Source organism: Drosophila erecta, unplaced genomic scaffold (genome assembly GCF_003286155.1).
Source record: "Drosophila erecta strain 14021-0224.00,06,07 unplaced genomic scaffold, DereRS2 tig00000420-arrow-arrow-pilon, whole genome shotgun sequence".
Lineage (NCBI taxonomy): Eukaryota > Metazoa > Arthropoda > Insecta > Diptera > Drosophilidae > Drosophila > Drosophila erecta.
Window position 1 is genome coordinate 23,814 of NW_020825245.1, and position 27,459 is coordinate 51,272.

Sequence of the window (27,459 nt, forward strand, 5' to 3'; positions counted from 1 at the left end):
ATGGAAATTTTATAACGAATTTAATAAAATGTTTTTATCATTATATATAAAGAATTAATGGCAAGAAAAAGTTATATACAACCTCAACTCATATGGGACTACCCCCTGAATTTAAGCATATTAATTAGGGGAGGAAAAGAAACTAACAAGGATTTTCTTAGTAGCGGCGAGCGAAAAGAAAACAGTTCAGCACTAAGTCACTTTGTCTATATGGCAAATGTGAGATGCAGTGTATGGAGCGTCAATATTCTAGTATGAGAAATTAACGATTTAAGTCCTTCTTAAATGAGGCCATTTACCCATAGAGGGTGCCAGGCCCGTATAACGTTAATGATTACTAGATGATGTTTCCAAAGAGTCGTGTTGCTTGATAGTGCAGCACTAAGTGGGTGGTAAACTCCATCTAAAACTAAATATAACCATGAGACCGATAGTAAACAAGTACCGTGAGGGAAAGTTGAAAAGAACTCTGAATAGAGAGTTAAACAGTACGTGAAACTGCTTAGAGGTTAAGCCCGATGAACCTGAATATCCGTTATGGAAAATTCATCATTAAAATTGTAATATTTAAATAATATTATGAGGATAGTGTGCATTTTTTCCATATAAGGACATTGTAATCTATTAGCATATACCAAATTTATCATAAAATATAACTTATAGTTTATTCCAATTAAATTGCTTGCATTTTAACACAGAATAAATGTTATTAATTTGATAAAGTGCTGATAGATTAATATGATTACAGTGCGTTAATTTTTCGGAATTATATAATGGCATAATTATCATTGATTTTTGTGTTTATTATATGCACTTGTATGATTAACAATGCGAAAGATTCAGGATACCTTCGGGACCCGTCTTGAAACACGGACCAAGGAGTCTAACATATGTGCAAGTTATTGGGATATAAACCTAATAGCGTAATTAACTTGACTAATAATGGGATTAGTTTTTTAACTATTTATAGCTAATTAACACAATCCCGGGGCGTTCTATATAGTTATGTATAATGTATATTTATATTATTTATGCCTCTAACTGGAACGTACCTTGAGCATATATGCTGTGACCCGAAAGATGGTGAACTATACTTGATCAGGTTGAAGTCAGGGGAAACCCTGATGGAAGACCGAAACAGTTCTGACGTGCAAATCGATTGTCAGAATTGAGTATAGGGGCGAAAGACCAATCGAACCATCTAGTAGCTGGTTCCTTCCGAAGTTTCCCTCAGGATAGCTGGTGCATTTTAATATTATATAAAATAATCTTATCTGGTAAAGCGAATGATTAGAGGCCTTAGGGTCGAAACGATCTTAACCTATTCTCAAACTTTAAATGGGTAAGAACCTTAACTTTCTTGATATGAAGTTCAAGGTTATGATATAATGTGCCCAGTGGGCCACTTTTGGTAAGCAGAACTGGCGCTGTGGGATGAACCAAACGTAATGTTACGGTGCCCAAATTAACAACTCATGCAGATACCATGAAAGGCGTTGGTTGCTTAAAACAGCAGGACGGTGATCATGGAAGTCGAAATCCGCTAAGGAGTGTGTAACAACTCACCTGCCGAAGCAACTAGCCCTTAAAATGGATGGCGCTTAAGTTGTATACCTATACATTACCGCTAAAGTAGATGATTTATATTACTTGTGATATAAATTTTGAAACTTTAGTGAGTAGGAAGGTACAATGGTATGCGTAGAAGTGTTTGGCGTAAGCCTGCATGGAGCTGCCATTGGTACAGATCTTGGTGGTAGTAGCAAATAATCGAATGAGACCTTGGAGGACTGAAGTGGAGAAGGGTTTCGTGTGAACAGTGGTTGATCACGAGTTAGTCGGTCCTAAGTTCAAGGCGAAAGCCGAAAATTTTCAAGTAAAACAAAAATGCCAAATTATATAAACAAAGCGAAAATAATACACTTGAATAATTTTGAACGAAAGGGAATACGGTTCCAATTCCGTAACCTGTTGAGTATCCGTTTGTTATTAAATATGGGCCTCGTGCTCATCCTGGCAACAGGAACGACCATAAAGAAGCCGTCGAGAGATATCGGAAGAGTTTTCTTTTCTGTTTTATAGCCGTACTACCATGGAAGTCTTTCGCAGAGAGATATGGTAGATGGGCTAGAAGAGCATGACATATACTGTTGTGTCGATATTTTCTCCTCGGACCTTGAAAATTTATGGTGGGGACACGCAAACTTCTCAACAGGCCGTACCAATATCCGCAGCTGGTCTCCAAGGTGAAGAGTCTCTAGTCGATAGAATAATGTAGGTAAGGGAAGTCGGCAAATTAGATCCGTAACTTCGGGATAAGGATTGGCTCTGAAGATTGAGATAGTCGGGCTTGATTGGGAAACAATAACATGGTTTATGTGCTCGTTCTGGGTAAATAGAGTTTCTAGCATTTATGTTAGTTACTTGTTCCCCGGATAGTTTAGTTACGTAGCCAATTGTGGAACTTTCTTGCTAAAATTTTTAAGAATACTATTTGGGTTAAACCAATTAGTTCTTATTAATTATAACGATTATCAATTAACAATCAATTCAGAACTGGCACGGACTTGGGGAATCCGACTGTCTAATTAAAACAAAGCATTGTGATGGCCCTAGCGGGTGTTGACACAATGTGATTTCTGCCCAGTGCTCTGAATGTCAAAGTGAAGAAATTCAAGTAAGCGCGGGTCAACGGCGGGAGTAACTATGACTCTCTTAAGGTAGCCAAATGCCTCGTCATCTAATTAGTGACGCGCATGAATGGATTAACGACGGACGTGTTTTCCTCGAGCTCCCATTGCTACGGTCATTGTTGAGTAAATCCGCGGATTTATACGTTGAAAAACGGAGTAAAGTGTGTGTGAAGGTGTCGCGAACAAAAGTTGAAAATTTGTGAACGAAAGAACATCGCGTGTTGTGGAAATAAACGATTTTCAATTGGAAATTTTCCACGAGGGCCACGTGTTGAGTGAGAGCGCTCTCTGCGAGAGAGGCGTTAGCCCTTTTCGTGTGGGATTCTCTCAGCGCCAGCTGATCGGTTGTGAACTTTGCTAAGGTGTGTGCATTGGATAATTTTAGTGTTGCCATACCGAGCAATTGGTGGCGCCACTGTGAATAGGTGGAGCCAGTGTGCCATAGCAACCAGCCTCTGTCAGCAAGCTAAAGTTGCTTGACTTGGTAAAAGGAGGAGCCACTTCCATTGGGTAAGTCCGATGGAAAGCGATAGCACTGCGAGCGCCATGAGCGCCAGCAGTGCGTCGAAGAAGTCTACGCGTCGCAGGCGTAAAAGCGTACTGGCTTCAAAGAGCTCGGTGCCAACGCAGGCGAAGCTGGTTGCCGTGGCGGCGAATGGAGTTCCTGAACCCGTAGGCGTGTTAGACGAGGAGTTTTCGTCGATGGATGCCCCCGTCGCTGCTGTTGCCCCCGCTGCCGCCCCCGCCGTTGCCCCCGCTGTCGCCCCCACTGTCGCCCCCGCTGTCGCCCGCGCTGTTGCCACCGCCACAGCTGCCACCGCTGCCGCTCGTGCTGGGCAAGCAGCCATGATGGCAGAGCTGTCGGCCACTCAGCGTATGGTGCGCAGCAGTTTTCGCAGCCTAGGAGGGGTGAACACGGACGAGCTCACCTTGGCTATCAGCCGTTACGACGAGCTGGTTATGGCGTTGATGCTCAGGTGTGGAGAGCTGGAGACGCGGCTGGCTATGCCACCGCCACCGACCCCGTCGATGACTACGGCGGCCAACCCTCCTCAGATGCTTCAGGCAGCACCCATTGATGCCCCGCGGACTGCAAAGGTTCGCGAGACATGGTCAGCGGTCGTGAAGTGCGACGACCCAGCGCTATCGGGGAAGGCGATAGCTGAGAAGGTGCGAAATATGGTTGCACCCTCCCTCGGAGTCAGGGTTCACGAGGTGCGTGAACTCCGGAGAGGCGATGGAGCCATTATCCGCACACCCTCAGTCGGAGAGCTGCAGAAGGTGGTGTCATCGAAGAGATTCGCCGAAGTGGGACTAAATGTTACGAGGAATGCTGCTGAGAAGCCGAAGGTAGTCGTTTACGACGTGGACACGGCCATCAGCCCGGAGGAATTCATGACGGAACTGCGGGAAAACAACTTCGATGACACGATGACGGCATCGCAATTTAAGAAGTCGGTGCACCTGTTGACTAAGGCGTGGTCGGTGACTGACGGCGCCACTGTCAATGTGACGCTGGAAGTCGATGATGGAGCGATGGCGAAGCTTGATGTGGGTCGGGTGTACATCAAGTGGTTCTCGTTCCGATGCCGATCGCAGGTCCGCACCTATGCCTGTCACAGATGCGTGGGCTTCGACCACAAGATCAGCGAGTGCCGTCAGAAGGACAACGTCTGCCGCCAGTGCGGGCAGCAGGGCCACAACGCGGCAAGGTGCCAGAACCCGGTGGACTGCCGAAATTGCCGGCATAGAGGGCGACCCTCGGGACATCATATGCTCTCGAGCGCTTGCCCAATATATGGCGCGGTGCTAGCGAGGGTGCAAGCTAGACATTAATGTTTAGCTTCATCCAAGCGAACTGTGGCCGAGGGCGAGCTGCGACCATAGAGCTTGGTGTCCGACTCAGGAGTTCAAGCTCAATGTTCGCACTGGTGCAGGAGCCGTACCTCAGCAGCGACGGGATGGATGTGCTGCCTCAAGGAATGAGGATTTACACTGACCGGCGAGGGAAGGCAGCCATCCTAGTAGATCAGCAGGATGCCATCTGTATGCCAGTGGAGACCCTCACCACAGAGTATGGCGTATGTCTGGTAGTAAAAGGGAGTTTTGGCTCAATCTTCCTTTGTTCAGCATACTGCCAATTCGATGCACCTTTGGAACCGTACCTTCGGTACATGGATGCGGTCCTGCTACAGGCTAGCAGAACCCCCGCAATCCTGGGCCTCGACGCGAATGCAGTGTCCCCCATGTGGTTTGCCAAACTCTCTCGGCATGCCGAGGGGCAAGCTAACTACAGTCGGGGTGAGCTGCTGTCTGAGTGGATGCTGGAGGCAAGAGCCGCCGCCCTAAACCAGCCAACAGAGGTGTACACGTTCGATAACTACAGAGCTCGTAGTGATATCGACGTGACAATCGTCAACGAGGCAGCATCTATGTGGGCCACATATGAGTGGAGAGTGGACGAGTGGGAGTTGAGTGACCACAACATCATTACTGTTGTGGCCGAAACAACCTCCACGAGCGCAGTTGAGAGCATAGCTCCTGTGCCGTCCTGGAACCTCTCCAATGCACGTTGGCGATTGTTCGAGGAGGAGATGGTGAGTAGAACAGCCGAACTTCCGGGAAGCTTCTCAGAGTCGCCGTTGGACCAGCAGGTTTCCACCCTGCGCAGTATCGTGCATGATGTGTGCGATATTGCGTTGGGTAGAAAATCGCCAAGATCGCCCAGCAGGAGAGCACGTTGGTGGACTGCCGACCTGAGCGCTGCAAGGCGCGAAGTTCGGAGACTTCGTCGCCGACTCCAGGATGCACGGCATCGTGATGACGATGTTGCTGCAGAGCCTTTGGTAGTCGAGCTGAGACGGACCTCAGCCAACTACAAAAGGCTCATTGGGAGGGCGAAAATGGACGATTGGAAACGCTTCGTGGGAGATCATGCCGATGATCCATGGGGGCGCGTCTACAAATTTTGCCGAGGTCGAAGAAAGTGCACGGAGATTGGGTGCCTCCGCGTGAATGGCGAGCTGATCACCGATTGGGGTGATTGTGCACGAGTGCTCCTTCGCAACTTTTTCCCAGTTGCGGAGTCCGAAGCACCGACTGCCATCGTGGAGGAAGACCCACCGGCCCTTGAAACACTCGAGATTGATGTCTGTGTTGGCCGACTGAAGAGCAGGCGTTCGCCTGGCTTGGACGGCATCAATGGCACTATTTGTAAGGCAGTGTGGCGCGCCGTACCTCAGCACCTGGCAGCGTTGTACTCCCGTTGCATCCGATCGGGATACTTTCCCAGCGAGTGGAAGTGCCCACGAGTAGTGGCGCTACTCAAGGGACCCGAGAAGGACAAGTGTGAGCCCTCCTCATATAGGGGAATTTGCTTACTGCCAGTTTTTGGCAAGGTGCTTGAGGCAATCATGGTGAATCGTGTAAGAGAAGTTCTTCCGGAAGGCTGCAGATGGCAGTTCGGTTTTCGCCAAGGACGTTGTGTGGAGGATGCTTGGAGACACGTGAAGAGCAGTGTTGACGCCAGTCCAGCGCAATACGTGCTCGGCACATTCGTGGACTTCAAAGGAGCATTTGACAACGTCGAATGGAGTGCTGTACTGCGCCGACTAGCCGACTTGGGATGCCGGGAAATAAGCTTGTGGCAGAGCTTTTTCGCCGGCCGAAGAGCAGTAATCCGAAGCAGTTCCGGTGCAGTGAATGTGCCGGTAACTAGAGGTTGCCCGCAGGGGTCAATCAGCGGCCCATTTATTTGGGACATGCTGATGGATGTACTGCTTCAGCGCCTCGAGCCGTATTGCCTGCTAAGTGCATACGCGGATGACCTGCTTCTTCTCATCGAGGGAAACTCCCGAGCCGTGCTAGAGGAAAAAGGAGCGCAACTGATGTCCATCGTTGAAACGTGGGGAGCGGAAATAGGCGTTGCCGTTTCGACCAGCAAGACGGTAATAATGCTGCTCAAAGGTACCTTGAGACGTGCGCCCACGGTAAGATTCGCTGGAGCGAACCTGCCGTATGTGCGCAGCTGTCGGTACCTTGGCATCACGGTCAGTGAAGGAATGAAATTCCTCACGCATATAGCTTCGCTTCGCCAGCGGATGACCGGAGTCGTTGGAGCATTGGCGCGTGTGCTACGAGTCGACTGGGGCTTCAGTCCTCGAGCCAGGCGGACCATATATGCGGGACTCATGGCACCTTGTGTGCTATTTGGTGCCTCGGTATGGTATGACACCGCCGCACAGGTAGCTGCCAGGAGGCGACTATCCTCCTGCCATAGACTGATCCTGCTTGGATGTCTATCGGTATGCCGAACAGTGTCCACCGCGGCACTGCAGGTTCTTGCTGGAGCCCCCCCGCTTGACTTGGCCGCTAAGAAATTAGCGGTCAAATACAAGCTGAAGCGTGGATACCCGCTGGAGGAGAACGACTGGCTCTATGGCGAGGACATTACGCGTCTAAGCCGTGAGCAAAAAGAGATTCGCCTAGAGGAATGCTTGCTATTGAGTTGGCAGAGCAGATGGGATGACGACAGCGAACCAGGACGGGTGACGCACAGGTTCATCCCGGATGTCACCCTCGTCTATCGGGATCCGAATTTTGGTTTCTCGATGATGGCGTCTTTCTTGCTCACTGGGCACGGGTCGTTCAACGCATTTCTGCATGGGAGAGCCCTTAGCGATACCACTGCTTGCGCATGTGGTGATCCATACGAGGACTGGATGCACGTGTTGTGCGCCTGCCCTCTATATGCAGATCTGCGAGACCTCGATGGACTTGGAGTGCAGCGTGTTGGCGAGGACTGGACATTCGAAAGAATCCTGGAGGATCGGGAGAGAACGCAACGGCTGGTTGTGTTCGCTGAGTTGGTGTTCCACAGAAGAAGAGGCAGATAGCCTGACGCCCGTGCCGTGTGGTTAGCGGGCGAGAATACTGCCACAGCTTGCCGCAGCTTGTCGTAGAAGGCGACTAATGCGGCAATAGGTCACTCCGCCCGTGCTTGTCGGAGCCAAAGAGTGAGGCCGACCGAGCCTCTAATTTTCGGTACCACGGGTTGAACAGTTCCAAGACTGCTCATTGAGGTTGGCCCCCTTGTGGGAGTATCGTGGTGGCTGTGGTTGGTACCCATATCGCGGGTAGAGCCTTCATGCTCGACGTTTGAGTAACGGCGCGGGTTGCGCAACACTCGGGTGCTGTGACCCATAGAACAGTAGAGATTTTAGGTAGATCTCGCTCCTCAGCAAGGGGGAGTGCTTGCCCGGCAAGCAAGCACTCGAATTGCTACCGGGGTGGTCGCTATGTACATAGCTATAGCTTCCAGACCGGGACGTTTTGTTCAGCGTATTGGACACATGCATCATATGCTCACTTGTGGGTGTATAGGGTGCCGTGGTTGTAATCCCTTCAATGTGGAACACGCCACGTAAAACAAGTTCGGAGGGATCCGATTCATACACTGTCCCTATCTACTATCTAGCGAAACCACAGCCAAGGGAACGGGCTTGGAATAATTAGCGGGGAAAGAAGACCCTTTTGAGCTTGACTCTAATCTGGCAGTGTAAGGAGACATAAGAGGTGTAGAATAAGTGGGAGATATTAGACCTCGGTTTGGTATCGTCAATGAAATACCACTACTCTTATTGTTTCCTTACTTACTTGATTAAATGGAACGTGTATCATTTCCTAGCCATTATACGGATATATTTATTATATCTTATGGTATTGGGTTTTGATGCAAGCTTCTTGATCAAAGTATCACGAGTTTGTTATATAATCGCAAACAAATTCTTTAATAAAACGATGCATTTATGTATTTTTGATTTGAAAATTTGGTATAACTCCAATTACTCAGGTATGATCCAATTCAAGGACATTGCCAGGTAGGGAGTTTGACTGGGGCGGTACATCTCTCAAATAATAACGGAGGTGTCCCAAGGCCAGCTCAGTGCGGACAGAAACCACACATAGAGCAAAAGGGCAAATGCTGACTTGATCTCGGTGTTCAGTACACACAGGGACAGCAAAAGCTCGGCCTATCGATCCTTTTGGTTTAAAGAGTTTTTAACAAGAGGTGTCAGAAAAGTTACCATAGGGATAACTGGCTTGTGGCGGCCAAGCGTTCATAGCGACGTCGCTTTTTGATCCTTCGATGTCGGCTCTTCCTATCATTGTGAAGCAAAATTCACCAAGCGTTGGATTGTTCACCCATGCAAGGGAACGTGAGCTGGGTTTAGACCGTCGTGAGACAGGTTAGTTTTACCCTACTAATGACAAAACGTTGTTGCGACAGCATTCCTGCGTAGTACGAGAGGAACCGCAGGTACGGACCAATGGCACAATACTTGTTCGAGCGAACAGTGGTATGACGCTACGTCCGTTGGATTATGCCTGAACGCCTCTAAGGTCGTATCCGTGCTGGACTGCAATGATAAATAAGGGGCAATTTGCATTGTATGGCTTCTAAACCATTTAAAGTTTATAATTTACTTTATAAACGACAATGGATGTGATGCCAATGTAATTTGTAACATAGTAAATTGGGAGGATCTTCGATCACCTGATGCCGCGCTAGTTACATATAAAAGCATTATTTAATACAATGACAAAGCCTAGAATCAATTGTAAACGACTTTTGTAACAGGCAAGGTGTTGTAAGTGGTTGAGCAGCTGCCATACTGCGATCCACTGAAGCTTATCCTTTGCTTGATGATTCGATATAAAATATATAAGTACTTTTATCATGTACTTATAATGGGTGCCCAGAGTGCCCAGAATAGTAGCCAGTAGCCAAATGCTTTGTCATCAATTTAGTGACACGCATATGAAATCAAGTAAAGTTGCCAAGACGCATATGATAATGTCCCTATCATATTAAAGAACTAAAGAACTTAAAGAAATCAAGTAAAGTTGCCAAATGCTTTGTCATCAAATTAGTGACGCATATGATATTGTCCCTATCTAATTATAGAAATAAAGAACTTAAAGAAATCAAGTAAAGTTGCCAAGACGCATATGATATTGTCCCTATCATATTATAGATATAAAGAACTTAAAGAAATCAAGTAAAGTTGCCAAATGCTTTGTCATCAAATTAGTCAGTCACTTCCTAACTCTCGTCGAGTGCAGACGTGCCTACGGATAAAGTGTTTATTCTCTGAGTGATTTTCGCTGTGAAAAAGTAAACCTGGAATCTTCAAAAACGTACAGAAAGTTGGCCCAAGACCTGAAGTGCGTGTGATACGCGAACGCAAGTTCATGCAACGTGTGCTTTGGCTGCAGATGGTATTTAACTTATTTGCAAAAGTGCACGTGTTTAGCAAATCAGCTGTCTGGTGTCACCAGTCGTCGCCTACTCAGCTGGTGGAACAGCTGTTCCAGTGGTGTGTGTACTGGCTAAATTGAACCCGATAACCACAACCAGTTTCGAAATAGGTGGCGCCTCTACCCCTATAGTAAAAAATTTCTCCGCCAGAGGGCGTTAATCAGTCCCATAAAGCGCCACCAGGTGGCGCTCTTTGCTCCCCCCTTCTGTGCCTGACAATTAACACTCACTCGTACAGAAAGGCAAAATCTGAAAGACACGTGCTACTGCACGCAGTTACCATGGGCAAAAACGATATGGAAGTGGATAATGTGGCTCTGCCCACTTCTAAGAAAAACTGGTTGGCAAACGCTGGTGCCTAAGAAGAATGCAGGCAAGCGCAAGGAGCCACCTAATCTAGCTACGACCGTAAACCCCAAAGTACCCAAGGTACTAAAACCCATGAAGAAGAAGACGTCGGCCACTGGCAGCTCCAGCTCCAGCTCCAGCTCCAGCGAATCTGACGATGAATACGAGGAACCAGGTGAGGTACGACAGTTCACCTTGCCCCTAAAGAAAAAGACAGCTAAGCTGGCCAAAGTCAACAAGGTCAGCGATGCTGAGGAGCTGCTGTCAAATACCAACCGATTCGCTGCACTGCCTATCGAAGAGGACGTTGTCACCAAGGAACCAGCTATACCAGTGGAGGCCACTGTACCCAAGCCCCCTCCAATCATAATACCTGGGGTGCACAGCATCGCAGATATGCTAGCTGACCTTGGAGAAGTAACCGAGCCAGGTAGCTTCGCCTACAAGGCTACCGGAGGCGGTAGCGTCAGAATCATGCCGAAAGACAGCTCGACATACCGGAAAATTGTCAACCACATGGACAACCACAACATGGCCTTCAGGACTTTCCAACTCAAGGAAAACCGAGCTTTTCGCGTGGTAATTAAAGGGCTACATTCAACAACGCCAGTTGACCTCATCACTGAAGAACTGAAGGGGCTCGGACACACTGTTCGAGATATCAAGAACGCCATCTCGAGAACCACAAAGAAACCTATGGCTATGTTCTTCGTAAACTTGGAGCCTTCAAGTAACAATAAAAAGGTGTTCGAGATCAACAGGCTCTGCCACGCTGTGGTCTCCACCGAGGAGCCCAGAAAATTCAATGACCTGGTGCAGTGCTACCGCTGCCAGGCTTTCGGGCATACCAAGAGGTACTGCAGATTGCAGTACACTTGCGTAAAATGCGGTCAGGGGCATGCATCTACCGAGTGCACTAAGGCCAAAGACGCTCCTGCTACATGCGGTAACTGCGGAGAGGCGCACACTGCGTCATACCAAGGCTGTCGAGTATACATCGAGGCCAAGAAGAGGGCTTCCCCTAAGCCAAAAACGAAGACGATGACACCACCGCCGAAAGAGGCCCATACACCACCAGCGACAACCAACAACGCCACATTCACTGGCTTTAGCTACGCTGACGTCATCAGGGGAGGATACCCCCAGCAACAGCAACCCAAACACACCTTCAACCAACAAGGTCTCATTGACCGGGAGGCAGCGTTGGAGGAGAGAATAATGAAGCGCATGGAGAACATGATGGCTTCAATGTTCTCCCAGTTTAAAGACATGGTGATGGCCATGTTCTCCTGCCAGAGAACCATGCCATGAATACACAAATAGTAATCTGGAATGCTAACGGCTTGGCGCGGAACAAGCCAGAAGTGGAGCTCTACCTGAAAACCAACCAGGTAGACGTGATGCTGGTCAGCGAGACCCACTTTACAACGAGGTCTCACTTCAAAATCCCTGGCTACGAGGTGGTCAACGCCTTGCACCCAGCGGACAGGATCAGAGGTGGAGCCACAGTAATCGTACGAAGAGGATTACTGTACGAGGAGATGGAGCCGGTGCAGCTGGAATGGATGCAATGCGCCAGGATCCAGCTGCTGACACATTCGGGCAAAATCTGTATCGCGGCAGCATACTTGCCCCCGCGTTATACAATCAGCCATCCCGAGTTGTCACTGCAGCTGAAAAACTTGGGTCCCAAATTTCTTATTGGCGGAGACTTTAATGCCAAGCACACATGGTGGGGCTCCAGGATCGTCAACCCCAAGGGCAGCACTCTGCTTAGGTGCGTCAGAGAGTTGGGCTGCAATCTGCACACAACGGGTGAGCCAACATACTGGCCCAGTGACCCTAACAAAATACCGGACCTCCTTGATCTAGGCATCAGTAGAGGAATCGACCCGGCGAAAGTATCTACAGTTGGGTGCTACGAGCTGTGCTCTGACCACAGCATGGTCAGGATAGTACTTAGGACCTCCTTCCTAAGCACCCCCAGAGGCACCAAACTGATCAGGAGAAATACCGACATAACTGTGTTCAAAAGCTGGCTTGAAGAAAACGTTGACCCACATCCCGGCTATCAGCACTGGAGGAGACATAGACGAAGCCGTTGCTAGCCTTACTGGCAAAATCCAGCAGGCGGCAAGGATGGCCACACCCACACCTCCTACCAACAGTGAGAGACCCCAAGTGGCCCGCAGGGACAACCATCTATGGTCGACTGAACTGGCGTCGATGGTATCGGAGAAAAGGAGGCTGAGGAGAGTCTGGCAGACTAGCAGAACACCGTCCGACAAGAGGGCCTACAACAGAGCCTGCAAGCAGCTCAAACAGATGCTTCATGACTCGAGAAACAAGGCGCTCGAGGAGTACCTAATAGAACTGGAGCCTGGCAATGCTGAGCACAACATCTGGAACGCCACCAAATATCTGAAGAGGCCTGCGCGGAGGGTGCCACCTGTCAAAACAGCTGCAGGTGTATGGTGCCGGTCAAGCCAAGAGAAAGCGGACTGCGTTTGCTGACCACCTGGAAACCAGCTTTCAGCCATTCGCCCTATGTGAAGACGAAGACGTTGAAGAGACGAAGCAGTTCGTTGACGCAGCCTGCCCTATGGACCTGCCTATCGCAGAGATAGGTAGTCAGGAGATTCTGGATGAGATCTCGTGCTTGAAGCTCACCAAATCTCCTGGCCACGACCAAATCGACGCAGCTGCCCTCAAGCTGCTCCCAGCGAACTGCATAGAGTACCTGAAGGCTCTGATGAACCAATGCTTAAGACTGGGACACTTTCCTTCTCAGTGGAAGTGCGCTGAGGTTATCCTCATACACAAGCCGGGCAAGCCAGAAGCCGAGCTAGGCTCATACAGGCCGATCAGTCTACTCGCCATCCTGTCAAAAATCCTTGAGAAGCTGTTCCTCAAGAGGTTGCTGACCATCCTGGAGGAAAAGAGGACCATCCCTGACCACCAGTTCGGTTTCAGGCAAGGACATGGCGCCATCCAGCAGTGCCACCGGGTCGTCTCCAGGGTCTTCGATGCCTTCGAAAACAAGAAGTATTGCGCGGCAGTCTTCCTCGATGTGAGGCAGGCTTTCGACAGGGTGTGGCACCTCGGCCTGCTTTTTAAGCTGAAGCAACAGTTACCTACCCCATACTACATGTTCCTCAAGGCATACGTGGAAGAGAGGAGGTTTTACGTGAGGAGCAGTAACTCCAAATCACCCCAACACGTGGTGAGAGCCGGAGTACCTCAGGGCAGCGTACTCGGTCCTGTGCTGTACAACATATTCACCTCAGATATGCCAGTATCTGAAGACAATAGAATATTGACATGCACCTACGCCGACGACACAGCGCTCCTGTGTTCTGACACAACCCCTACCCTGGCAGCGCAAGGGCTGCAACACGAGCTGGACACGATACAGTCATGGCTGAAAAGGTGGAACATCACCATAAACGCTGACAAATCCACCTACGTCACGTTTACACTCAGACCAGACAACTGTCCACCCGTCCACATCAACGGCACCAACATACCGTCCAATTCGAGGGCCAAGTACCTGGGACTAACCCTGGACAAGCGTCTCACATGGAAGGACCACATAGGGGATAAAGTAAAACTCATGAGGCACAAATGCCGCTCCATGACATGGCTCCTGGGCAGACGAAGCACGCTACCGACTAGATACAAACTACTCCTCTACAAAGCCATCATAAAGCCGGCTTGGACATACGGCATCGAGCTGTGGGGCACTGCCTCCCATACAAATATCAAAAGACTACAGAGAGCAGAATGCCGCATCCTAAGATTTATCCTCAACTGTCCTTACTACGTGAGGAACACGACAATCAAAAGGGACCTCAAAATGCAAAGTGTCGCCGAGGAGTCCAGGAAAGCCAGCAGGAGGCACCTGGAGAAGCTGGAAAACCACCAAAACCAACTTGCTGTCAACCTCCTGGACAACAGCCTACAGCGCAGAAGACTCCGAAGAAACCATCCACTTGACCTACCTTTCCGGGTTCCCTAAAGGAATCCCCTGATGACCCTAGCTATTAAATATAAGATTGCCTAGAAAATCTACATAACCGCCAATGTACCACATAATTTAATTGATTGCCCTCCTGGGCAGATGTAAATAAAGATACTGTAATATTAAAAAAAAAAAAAAAAAAAAAAAAAATCAAATTAGTGACGCATATGATATTGTCCCTATCTAATTATAGAAATAAAGAACTTAAAGAACTCAAGTAAAGTTGCCAAAACGCATATGATAATGTCCCTATCATATTAAAGAACTAAAGAACTTAAAGAAATCAAGTAAAGTTGCCAAAACGCATATGATATTGTCCCTATCATATTAAAGAAATAAAGAACTTAAAGAAATCAAGTAAAGTTGCCAATACGCATATGATATTGTCCCTATCATATAAATATAGGATAAATGTATATAATTATATATAAAGAAAAATATATGAAATATCCGTATATTTATTAACTAAAGAACTTAAAGAAATCAAGTAAAGTTGCCAAGACGCATATGATAATGTCCCTATCATATTAAAGAAATAAAGAACTTAAAGAAATCAAGTAAAGTTGCCAAGACGCATATGATATTGTCCCTATCTAATTATAGAAATAAAGAACTTAAAGAAATCAAGTAAAGTTGCCAAGACGCATATGATAATGTCCCTATCATATTAAAGAACTAAAGAACTTAAAGAAATCAAGTAAAGTTGCCAAGACGCATATGATAATGTCCCTATCATATTAAAGAACTAAAGAACTTAAAGAAATCAAGTAAAGTTGCCAAGACGCATATGATATTGTCCCTATCATATTAAAGAAATAAAGAACTTAAAGAAATCAAGTAAAGTTGCCAAGACACATATGATATTGTCCCTATCATATAAATATAGGATAAATGTATATAATTATATATAAAGAAAAATATATGAAATATCCGTATATTTATTGAACAATATAAGGAAATTATATATAAAACATATGAAAAGGAATATTTATTGTATGTATAAAAGAAAAAATTCAGAAATACTCCTATATTCTCTTAGTATTATAGAGAAAACCCATATAAGTGAGAGGTATTAGTAGTGTAAACGACGCTTTGATCGACAGAGGGTTCAAAAACTACTATAGGTAGGCAGTGGTTGCCGACCTCTCGTATTGTTCAAAACTTATGTATTCATATGATTTTGACAATAATATAAGGAAATTAATTATAAAACATATGAAAATGAATATTTATTATATGTATAAAGGAAAAAATTCAGAAATACTCCTATATTCTCTTAGTATTATAGAGAAAACCCATATAAGTGAGAGGTATTAGTAGTGTAAACGACGCTTTGATCGACAGAGGGTTCAAAAACTACTATAGGTAGGCAGTGGTTGCCGACCTCTCGTATTGTTCAAAACTTATGTATTCATATGATTTTGACAATAATATAAGGAAATTAATTATAAAACATATGAAAATGAATATTTATTATATGTATAAAGGAAAAAAATCAGAAATACTCCTATATTCTCTTAGTATTATAGAGAAAACCCATATAAGTGAGAGGTATTAGTAGTGTAAACGACGCTCTGATCGACAGAGGGTTCAAAAACTACTATAGGTAGGCAGTGGTTGCCGACCTCTCGTATTGTTCAAAACTTATGTATTCATATGATTTTGACAATAATATAAGGAAATTAATTATAAAACATATGAAAATGAATATTTATTATATGTATAAAGGAAAAAATTCAGAAATACTCCTATATTCTCTTAGTATTATAGAGAAAACCCATATAAGTGAGAGGTATTAGTAGTGTAAACGACGCTTTGATCGACAGAGGGTTCAAAAACTACTATAGGTAGGCAGTGGTTGCCGACCTCTCGTATTGTTCAAAACTTATGTATTCATATGATTTTGACAATAATATAAGGAAATTAATTATAAAACATATGAAAATGAATATTTATTATATGTATAAAGGAAAAAATTCAGAAATACTCCTATATTCTCTTAGTATTATAGAGAAAACCCATATAAGTGAGAGGTATTAGTAGTGTAAACGACGCTCTGATCGACAGAGGGTTCAAAAACTACTATAGGTAGGCAGTGGTTGCCGACCTCTCGTATTGTTCAAAACTTATGTATTCATATGATTTTGACAATAATATAAGGAAATTAAATATAAAACATATGAAAATGAATATTTATTATATGTATAAAGGAAAAAATTCAGAAATACTCCTATATTCTCTTAGTATTATAGAGAAAACCCATATAAGTGAGAGGTATTAGTAGTGTAAACGACGCTTTGATCGACAGAGGGTTCAAAAACTACTATAGGTAGGCAGTGGTTGCCGACCTCTCGTATTGTTCAAAACTTATGTATTCATATGATTTTGACAATAATATAAGGAAATTAATTATAAAACATATGAAAATGAATATTTATTATATGTATAAAGGAAAAAAATTCAGAAATACTCCTATATTCTCTTAGTATTATAGAGAAAACCCATATAAGTGAGAGGTATTAGTAGTGTAAACGACGCTCTGATCGACAGAGGGTTCAAAAACTACTATAGGTAGGCAGTGGTTGCCGACCTCTCGTATTGTTCAAAACTTATGTATTCATATGATTTTGACAATAATATAAGGAAATTAAATATAAAACATATGAAAATGAGCAATTATCATATGATTAATGGAAAAAATAATTCATTTATATATGAATAAAGGAAAATTCTCTTAATATATAAGAGAATAGCACGTGTTGGGTGGCAAACAGAATTGAAAATACCCGCTTTGAGGACAGCGGGTTCAAAAACTACTATAGGTAGGCAGTGGTTGCCGACCTCATGCATTATTCGAAATATATATTTCGGATCATGATGATTTAAATTTGGTTACTTACAAATAAAGTATATTATTATCCGTACAAATTTGTTTCTCAGTTCTTATGAACATGGGACTTGGCTCCGCGGTTAATAGGAATATACGACTTTAGATAATATCGTTGAAACAACAGTCAAGTTTCTATTATACATAGAATAACAAATCGTTTCCATATATTATCGTTAATTTTTGGAGGCAGGCAAATTTATTGTTATTTATTTAATAATATATTACCTGCCGTAAAGTTGGAAAATTATATCGTTACCGCGGTATAATATATATATTCATATTTATTACATGATGGAAAAATTACAAAATTTTTAATATAGAAATCATATGCGCTCGGTTTTACGTTATGTATTACCAGAGAGTTATATGGATAAAGATAAATTTTAAATTTATCATCAAATTGCAAATGATTTAACTCAATATTTATATTGGTTAAACAAAAATTGTACATGTGTGGATACAATAATTATGTATGTTGGAAACAAAATGATATTTTAGAATGAAATATGTATAATATAAATACAAAATTATAGAAATATATATTATTGAACTTGTTAATAATGGTGAAACAAGTATAAAAATATAATGGAATATACGAATACGAATGCTATATAAAAATGGCCGTAATCGAATTAAAAGAGATTTAAAATTTTACCCAAAGGCAAAATATTGAAGTATTTTTCAATATGATATAATAAATGGAATTATATAAAATGGAAATCTATAATATTTATATTGCTTATTTCAATTCGAAAAATATGAATGGAATATGAAGAAAGAAACATTATTCTGGTTGATCCTGCCAGTAGTTATATGCTTGTCTCAAAGATTAAGCCATGCATGTCTAAGTACACACGAATTAAAAGTGAAACCGCAAAAGGCTCATTATATCAGTTATGGTTCCTTAGATCGTTAACAGTTACTTGGATAACTGTGGTAATTCTAGAGCTAATACATGCAATTAAAACATGAACCTTATGGGACATGTGCTTTTATTAGGCTAAAACCAAGCGATCGCAAGATCGTTATATTGGTTGAACTCTAGATAACATGCAGATCGTATGGTCTTGTACCGACGACAGATCTTTCAAATGTCTGCCCTATCAACTTTTGATGGTAGTATCTAGGACTACCATGGTTGCAACGGGTAACGGGGAATCAGGGTTCGATTCCGGAGAGGGAGCCTGAGAAACGGCTACCACATCTAAGGAAGGCAGCAGGCGCGTAAATTACCCACTCCCAGCTCGGGGAGGTAGTGACGAAAAATAACAATACAGGACTCATATCCGAGGCCCTGTAATTGGAATGAGTACACTTTAAATCCTTTAACAAGGACCAATTGGAGGGCAAGTCTGGTGCCAGCAGCCGCGGTAATTCCAGCTCCAATAGCGTATATTAAAGTTGTTGCGGTTAAAACGTTCGTAGTTGAACTTGTGCTTCATACGGGTAGTAGTACAACTTACAATTGTGGTTAGTACTATACCTTTATGTATGTAAGCGTATTACCGGTGGAGTTCTTATATGTGATTAAATACTTGTATTTTTTCATATGTTCCTCCTATTTAAAAACCTGCATTAGTGCTCTTAAACGAGTGTTATTGTGGGCCGGTACTATTACTTTGAACAAATTAGAGTGCTTAAAGCAGGCTTCAAATGCCTGAATATTCTGTGCATGGGATAATGAAATAAGACCTCTGTTCTGCTTTCATTGGTTTTCAGATCAAGAGGTAATGATTAATAGAAGCAGTTTGGGGGCATTAGTATTACGACGCGAGAGGTGAAATTCTTGGACCGTCGTAAGACTAACTTAAGCGAAAGCATTTGCCAAAGATGTTTTCATTAATCAAGAACGAAAGTTAGAGGTTCGAAGGCGATCAGATACCGCCCTAGTTCTAACCATAAACGATGCCAGCTAGCAATTGGGTGTAGCTACTTTTATGGCTCTCTCAGTCGCTTCCCGGGAAACCAAAGCTTTTGGGCTCCGGGGGAAGTATGGTTGCAAAGCTGAAACTTAAAGGAATTGACGGAAGGGCACCACCAGGAGTGGAGCCTGCGGCTTAATTTGACTCAACACGGGAAAACTTACCAGGTCCGAACATAAGTGTGTAAGACAGATTGATAGCTCTTTCTCGAATCTATGGGTGGTGGTGCATGGCCGTTCTTAGTTCGTGGAGTGATTTGTCTGGTTAATTCCGATAACGAACGAGACTCAAATATATTAAATAGATATCTTCAGGATTATGGTGCTGAAGCTTATATAGCCTTCATTCATGGTGGCAGTAAAATGTTTATTGTGTTTGAATGTGTTTATGTAAGTGGAGCCGTACCTGTTGGTTTGTCCCATTATAAGGACACTAGCTTCTTAAATGGACAAATTGCGTCTAGCAATAATGAGATTGAGCAATAACAGGTCTGTGATGCCCTTAGATGTCCTGGGCTGCACGCGCGCTACAATGAAAGTATCAACGTGTATTTCCTAGACCGAGAGGTCCGGGTAAACCGCTGAACCACTTTCATGCTTGGGATTGTGAACTGAAACTGTTCACATGAACTTGGAATTCCCAGTAAGTGTGAGTCATTAACTCGCATTGATTACGTCCCTGCCCTTTGTACACACCGCCCGTCGCTACTACCGATTGAATTATTTAGTGAGGTCTCCGGACGTGATCACTGTGACGCCTTGCGTGTTACGGTTGTTTCGCAAAAGTTGACCGAACTTGATTATTTAGAGGAAGTAAAAGTCGTAACAAGGTTTCCGTAGGTGAACCTGCGGAAGGATCATTATTGTATAAAATCCTTACCGTTAATAAAAATTTGTTATAATACAAATACATTTTGAATTTACCAAAATTACTTACCAAATTACCAAATTAAAAAATTTACCAAATTTATATTACCATATTATCAAATTTACCAGATTACCGAATTTTACAAAAGCAAAGCGCATAATATGATATGATTATAGAACGAAACGATTCAATTGAATCAAATTAAAAATATATATATAAATATATATTAAAATAAAAGTTAAAATCAAAATAAAATGAATCTGATGGGTTTTTATTTATATGAGGCTTTGGCAACCTCATAAGATTTTAACATGTTGTGTAATGGCGGGCACAACAAAAAAAAATATTATATATATGTGGCTTTGAAATGTAAAAATAAAACTTCGAATATTGGAGAGATCGAAGATATCAAATTCGAAAATGGAAATCGAATTAAAACATTAAAAATAATGGTTATCAAAATAATTTGTTAATATAAAATGGTGAACTTTGTGTGTATATGGACCATAATATACACGCGTTGCGAATATGTATTGTTCATCTTAGTTATGAGCATACGTTGGCTAATGCAACAACCTAAAATATACAATGTTGTACCTGGTACCCATCAGGTTAATGTTTTATATAAATTGCAGTATGTATCGCCCAAACATAGTTAAATATAAACCGTAAATAACCAGATTATATGATACATAATGCTTATATGAAACTAAGACATTTCGCAGCATTTATTTTAGGTATAAAAATACATTTATTGAAGGAATTGATATATGCCAGTAAAATGGTGTATTTTTAATTTCTTTCAATAAAAACAAAATTGACATTATATAAAAATGAATTATAAAACTCTAAGCGGTGGATCACTCGGCTCATGGGTCGATGAAGAACGCAGCAAACTGTGCGTCATCGTGTGAACTGCAGGACACATGAACATCGACATTTTGAACGCATATCGCAGTCCATGCTGTTATGTACTTTAATTAATTTTATAGTGCTGCTTGGACTACATATGGTTGAGGGTTGTAAGACTATGCTAATTAAGTTGTTTATAAATTTTATAAGCATATGGTATATTATTGGATAAAATAATAATATTTTTATTCATAATATTAAAAAATATATATGAAAAACATTATCTCACATTTGGATGTGAAAAACGAAGAGAAATATTTTCTTTTTCGATCAAGTAATACTGAGAAATGTCTAGCATAAAAAATTGAATTATTTTTCATCTAGAATTGTCTCTTATTAATGATTCGGAAATAGAAAAAACTTGGTTATGTTATTATTCTTCGTTGGTTCGTTTAATGGAAAACACTTTGCTACAAGAAATAATGGAAATTTTATAACGAATTTAATAAAATGTTTTTATCATTATATATAAAGAATTAATGGCAAGAAAAAGTTATATACAACCTCAACTCATATGGGACTACCCCCTGAATTTAAGCATATTAATTAGGGGAGGAAAAGAAACTAACAAGGATTTTCTTAGTAGCGGCGAGCGAAAAGAAAACAGTTCAGCACTAAGTCACTTTGTCTATATGGCAAATGTGAGATGCAGTGTATGGAGCGTCAATATTCTAGTATGAGAAATTAACGATTTAAGTCCTTCTTAAATGAGGCCATTTACCCATAGAGGGTGCCAGGCCCGTATAACGTTAATGATTACTAGATGATGTTTCCAAAGAGTCGTGTTGCTTGATAGTGCAGCACTAAGTGGGTGGTAAACTCCATCTAAAACTAAATATAACCATGAGACCGATAGTAAACAAGTACCGTGAGGGAAAGTTGAAAAGAACTCTGAATAGAGAGTTAAACAGTACGTGAAACTGCTTAGAGGTTAAGCCCGATGAACCTGAATATCCGTTATGGAAAATTCATCATTAAAATTGTAATATTTAAATAATATTATGAGGATAGTGTGCATTTTTTCCATATAAGGACATTGTAATCTATTAGCATATACCAAATTTATCATAAAATATAACTTATAGTTTATTCCAATTAAATTGCTTGCATTTTAACACAGAATAAATGTTATTAATTTGATAAAGTGCTGATAGATTAATATGATTACAGTGCGTTAATTTTTCGGAATTATATAATGGCATAATTATCATTGATTTTTGTGTTTATTATATGCACTTGTATGATTAACAATGCGAAAGATTCAGGATACCTTCGGGACCCGTCTTGAAACACGGACCAAGGAGTCTAACATATGTGCAAGTTATTGGGATATAAACCTAATAGCGTAATTAACTTGACTAATAATGGGATTAGTTTTTTAACTATTTATAGCTAATTAACACAATCCCGGGGCGTTCTATATAGTTATGTATAATGTATATTTATATTATTTATGCCTCTAACTGGAACGTACCTTGAGCATATATGCTGTGACCCGAAAGATGGTGAACTATACTTGATCAGGTTGAAGTCAGGGGAAACCCTGATGGAAGACCGAAACAGTTCTGACGTGCAAATCGATTGTCAGAATTGAGTATAGGGGCGAAAGACCAATCGAACCATCTAGTAGCTGGTTCCTTCCGAAGTTTCCCTCAGGATAGCTGGTGCATTTTAATATTATATAAAATAATCTTATCTGGTAAAGCGAATGATTAGAGGCCTTAGGGTCGAAACGATCTTAACCTATTCTCAAACTTTAAATGGGTAAGAACCTTAACTTTCTTGATATGAAGTTCAAGGTTATGATATAATGTGCCCAGTGGGCCACTTTTGGTAAGCAGAACTGGCGCTGTGGGATGAACCAAACGTAATGTTACGGTGCCCAAATTAACAACTCATGCAGATACCATGAAAGGCGTTGGTTGCTTAAAACAGCAGGACGGTGATCATGGAAGTCGAAATCCGCTAAGGAGTGTGTAACAACTCACCTGCCGAAGCAACTAGCCCTTAAAATGGATGGCGCTTAAGTTGTATACCTATACATTACCGCTAAAGTAGATGATTTATATTACTTGTGATATAAATTTTGAAACTTTAGTGAGTAGGAAGGTACAATGGTATGCGTAGAAGTGTTTGGCGTAAGCCTGCATGGAGCTGCCATTGGTACAGATCTTGGTGGTAGTAGCAAATAATCGAATGAGACCTTGGAGGACTGAAGTGGAGAAGGGTTTCGTGTGAACAGTGGTTGATCACGAGTTAGTCGGTCCTAAGTTCAAGGCGAAAGCCGAAAATTTTCAAGTAAAACAAAAATGCCAAATTATATAAACAAAGCGAAAATAATACACTTGAATAATTTTGAACGAAAGGGAATACGGTTCCAATTCCGTAACCTGTTGAGTATCCGTTTGTTATTAAATATGGGCCTCGTGCTCATCCTGGCAACAGGAACGACCATAAAGAAGCCGTCGAGAGATATCGGAAGAGTTTTCTTTTCTGTTTTATAGCCGTACTACCATGGAAGTCTTTCGCAGAGAGATATGGTAGATGGGCTAGAAGAGCATGACATATACTGTTGTGTCGATATTTTCTCCTCGGACCTTGAAAATTTATGGTGGGGACACGCAAACTTCTCAACAGGCCGTACCAATATCCGCAGCTGGTCTCCAAGGTGAAGAGTCTCTAGTCGATAGAATAATGTAGGTAAGGGAAGTCGGCAAATTAGATCCGTAACTTCGGGATAAGGATTGGCTCTGAAGATTGAGATAGTCGGGCTTGATTGGGAAACAATAACATGGTTTATGGTAAATAGAGTTTCTAGCATTTATGTTAGTTACTTGTTCCCCGGATAGTTTAGTTACGTAGCCAATTGTGGAACTTTCTTGCTAAAATTTTTAAGAATACTATTTGGGTTAAACCAATTAGTTCTTATTAATTATAACGATTATCAATTAACAATCAATTCAGAACTGGCACGGACTTGGGGAATCCGACTGTCTAATTAAAACAAAGCATTGTGATGGCCCTAGCGGGTGTTGACACAATGTGATTTCTGCCCAGTGCTCTGAATGTCAAAGTGAAGAAATTCAAGTAAGCGCGGGTCAACGGCGGGAGTAACTATGACTCTCTTAAGGTAGCCAAATGCCTCGTCATCTAATTAGTGACGCGCATGAATGGATTAACGACGGACGTGTTTTCCTCGAGCTCCCATTGCTACGGTCATTGTTGAGTAAATCCGCGGATTTATACGTTGAAAAACGGAGTAAAGTGTGTGTGAAGGTGTCGCGAACAAAAGTTGAAAATTTGTGAGCGAAAGAACATCGCGTGTTGTGGAAATAAACGATTTTCAATTGGAAATTTTCCACGAGGGCCACGTGTTGAGTGAGAGCGCTCTCTGCGAGAGAGGCGTTAGCCCTTTTCGTGTGGGATTCTCTCAGCGCCAGCTGATCGGTTGTGAACTTTGCTAAGGTGTGTGCATTGGATAATTTTAGTGTTGCCATACCGAGCAATTGGTGGCGCCACTGTGAATAGGTGGAGCCAGTGTGCCATAGCAACCAGCCTCTGTCAGCAAGCTAAAGTTGCTTGACTTGGTAAAAGGAGGAGCCACTTCCATTGGGTAAGTCCGATGGAAAGCGATAGCACTGCGAGCGCCATGAGCGCCAGCAGTGCGTCGAAGAAGTCTACGCGTCGCAGGCGTAAAAGCGTACTGGCTTCAAAGAGCTCGGTGCCAACGCAGGCGAAGCTGGTTGCCGTGGCGGCGAATGGAGTTCCTGAACCCGTAGGCGTGTTAGACGAGGAGTTTTCGTCGATGGATGCCCCCGTCGCTGCTGTTGCCCCCGCTGCCGCCCCCGCCGTTGCCCCCGCTGTCGCCCCCCGCTGTCGCCCGCGCTGTTGCCACCGCCACAGCTGCCACCGCTGCCGCTCGTGCTGGGCAAGCAGCCATGATGGCAGAGCTGTCGGCCACTCAGCGTATGGTGCGCAGCAGTTTTCGCAGCCTAGGAGGGGTGAACACGGACGAGCTCACCTTGGCTATCAGCCGTTACGACGAGCTGGTTATGGCGTTGATGCTCAGGTGTGGAGAGCTGGAGACGCGGCTGGCTATGCCACCGCCACCGACCCCGTCGATGACTACGGCGGCCAACCCTCCTCAGATGCTTCAGGCAGCACCCATTGATGCCCCGCGGACTGCGAAGGTTCGCGAGACATGGTCAGCGGTCGTGAAGTGCGACGACCCAGCGCTATCGGGGAAGGCGATAGCTGAGAAGGTGCGAAATATGGTTGCACCCTCCCTCGGAGTCAGGGTTCACGAGGTGCGTGAACTCCGGAGAGGCGATGGAGCCATTATCCGCACACCCTCAGTCGGAGAGCTGCAGAAGGTGGTGTCATCGAAGAGATTCGCCGAAGTGGGACTAAATGTTACGAGGAATGCTGCTGAGAAGCCGAAGGTAGTCGTTTACGACGTGGACACGGCCATCAGCCCGGAGGAATTCATGACGGAACTGCGGGAAAACAACTTCGATGACACGATGACGGCATCGCAATTTAAGAAGTCGGTGCACCTGTTGACTAAGGCGTGGTCGGTGACTGACGGCGCCACTGTCAATGTGACGCTGGAAGTCGATGATGGAGCGATGGCGAAGCTTGATGTGGGTCGGGTGTACATCAAGTGGTTCTCGTTCCGATGCCGATCGCAGGTCCGCACCTATGCCTGTCACAGATGCGTGGGCTTCGACCACAAGATCAGCGAGTGCCGTCAGAAGGACAACGTCTGCCGCCAGTGCGGGCAGCAGGGCCACAACGCGGCAAGGTGCCAGAACCCGGTGGACTGCCGAAATTGCCGGCATAGAGGGCGACCCTCGGGACATCATATGCTCTCGAGCGCTTGCCCAATATATGGCGCGGTGCTAGCGAGGGTGCAAGCTAGACATTAATGTTTAGCTTCATCCAAGCGAACTGTGGCCGAGGGCGAGCTGCGACCATAGAGCTTGGTGTCCGACTCAGGAGTTCAAGCTCAATGTTCGCACTGGTGCAGGAGCCGTACCTCAGCAGCGACGGGATGGATGTGCTGCCTCAAGGAATGAGGATTTACACTGACCGGCGAGGGAAGGCAGCCATCCTAGTAGATCAGCAGGATGCCATCTGTATGCCAGTGGAGACCCTCACCACAGAGTATGGCGTATGTCTGGTAGTAAAAGGGAGTTTTGGCTCAATCTTCCTTTGTTCAGCATACTGCCAATTCGATGCACCTTTGGAACCGTACCTTCGGTACATGGATGCGATCCTGCTACAGGCTAGCAGAACCCCCGCAATCCTGGGCCTCGACGCGAATGCAGTGTCCCCATGTGGTTTGCCAAACTCTCTCGGCATGCCGAGGGGCAAGCTAACTACAGTCGGGGTGAGCTGCTGTCTGAGTGGATGCTGGAGGCAAGAGCCGCTGCCCTAAACCAGCCAACAGAGGTGTACACGTTCGATAACTACAGAGCTCGTAGTGATATCGACGTGACAATCGTCAACGAGGCAGCATCTATGTGGGCCACATATGAGTGGAGAGTGGACGAGTGGGAGTTGAGTGACCACAACATCATTACTGTTGTGGCCGAAACAACCTCCACGAGCGCAGTTGAGAGCATAGCTCCTGTGCCGTCCTGGAACCTCTCCAATGCACGTTGGCGATTGTTCGAGGAGGAGATGGTGAGTAGAACAGCCGAACTTCCGGGAAGCTTCTCTGAGTCGCCGTTGGACCAGCAGGTTTCCACCCTGCGCAGTATCGTGCATGATGTGTGCGATATTGCGTTGGGTAGAAAATCGCCAAGATCGCCCAGCAGGAGAGCACGTTGGTGGACTGCCGACCTGAGCGCTGCAAGGCGCGAAGTTCGGAGACTTCGTCGCCGACTCCAGGATGCACGGCATCGTGATGACGATGTTGCTGCAGAGCCTTTGTAGTCGAGCTGAGACGGACCTCAGCCAACTACAAAAGGCTCATTGGGAGGGCGAAAATGGACGATTGGAAACGCTTCGTGGGAGATCATGCCGATGATCCATGGGGGCGCGTCTACAAATTTTGCCGAGGTCGAAGAAAGTGCACGGAGATTGGGTGCCTCCGCGTGAAATGGCGAGCTGATCACCGATTGGGGTGATTGTGCACGAGTGCTCCTTCGCAACTTTTTCCCAGTTGCGGAGTCCGAAGCACCGACTGCCATCGTGGAGGAAGACCCACCGGCCCTTGAAACACTCGAGATTGATGTCTGTGTTGGCCGACTGAAGAGCAGGCGTTCGCCTGGCTTGGACGGCATCAATGGCACTATTTGTAAGGCAGTCTGGCGCGCCGTACCTCAGCACCTGGCAGCGTTTGTACTTCCCGTTGCATCCGATCGGGATACTTTCCCAGCGAGTGGAAGTGCCCACGAGTAGTTGGCGCTACTCAAGGGACCCGAGAAGGACAAGTGTGAGCCCTCCTCATACAGGGGAATTTGCTTACTGCCAGTTTT

General features: G+C 44.4%; 2 non-coding genes and 2 pseudogenes across 2 annotated transcripts; all 4 read left to right on the forward strand.

The window, feature by feature from the left end:
* The first annotated feature begins 78 nt into the window (after positions 1-78).
* On the forward strand, positions 79-9,407 carry LOC113564714 (annotated as a pseudogene).
* An 8,652-nt stretch (positions 9,408-18,059) lies between these two features.
* On the forward strand, positions 18,060-20,057 carry LOC113564712. Its single transcript, XR_003408254.1, has one exon. It is a non-coding gene; the product is annotated as a small subunit ribosomal RNA (ribosomal RNA).
* Positions 20,058-20,906: 849 nt separating this feature from the next.
* Positions 20,907-21,085, forward strand: LOC113564717. Its single transcript, XR_003408256.1, has one exon. It is a non-coding gene; the product is annotated as a 5.8S ribosomal RNA (ribosomal RNA).
* A 389-nt stretch (positions 21,086-21,474) lies between these two features.
* Positions 21,475-24,197, forward strand: LOC113564715 (annotated as a pseudogene).
* Positions 24,198-27,459: the final 3,262 nt, after the last annotated feature.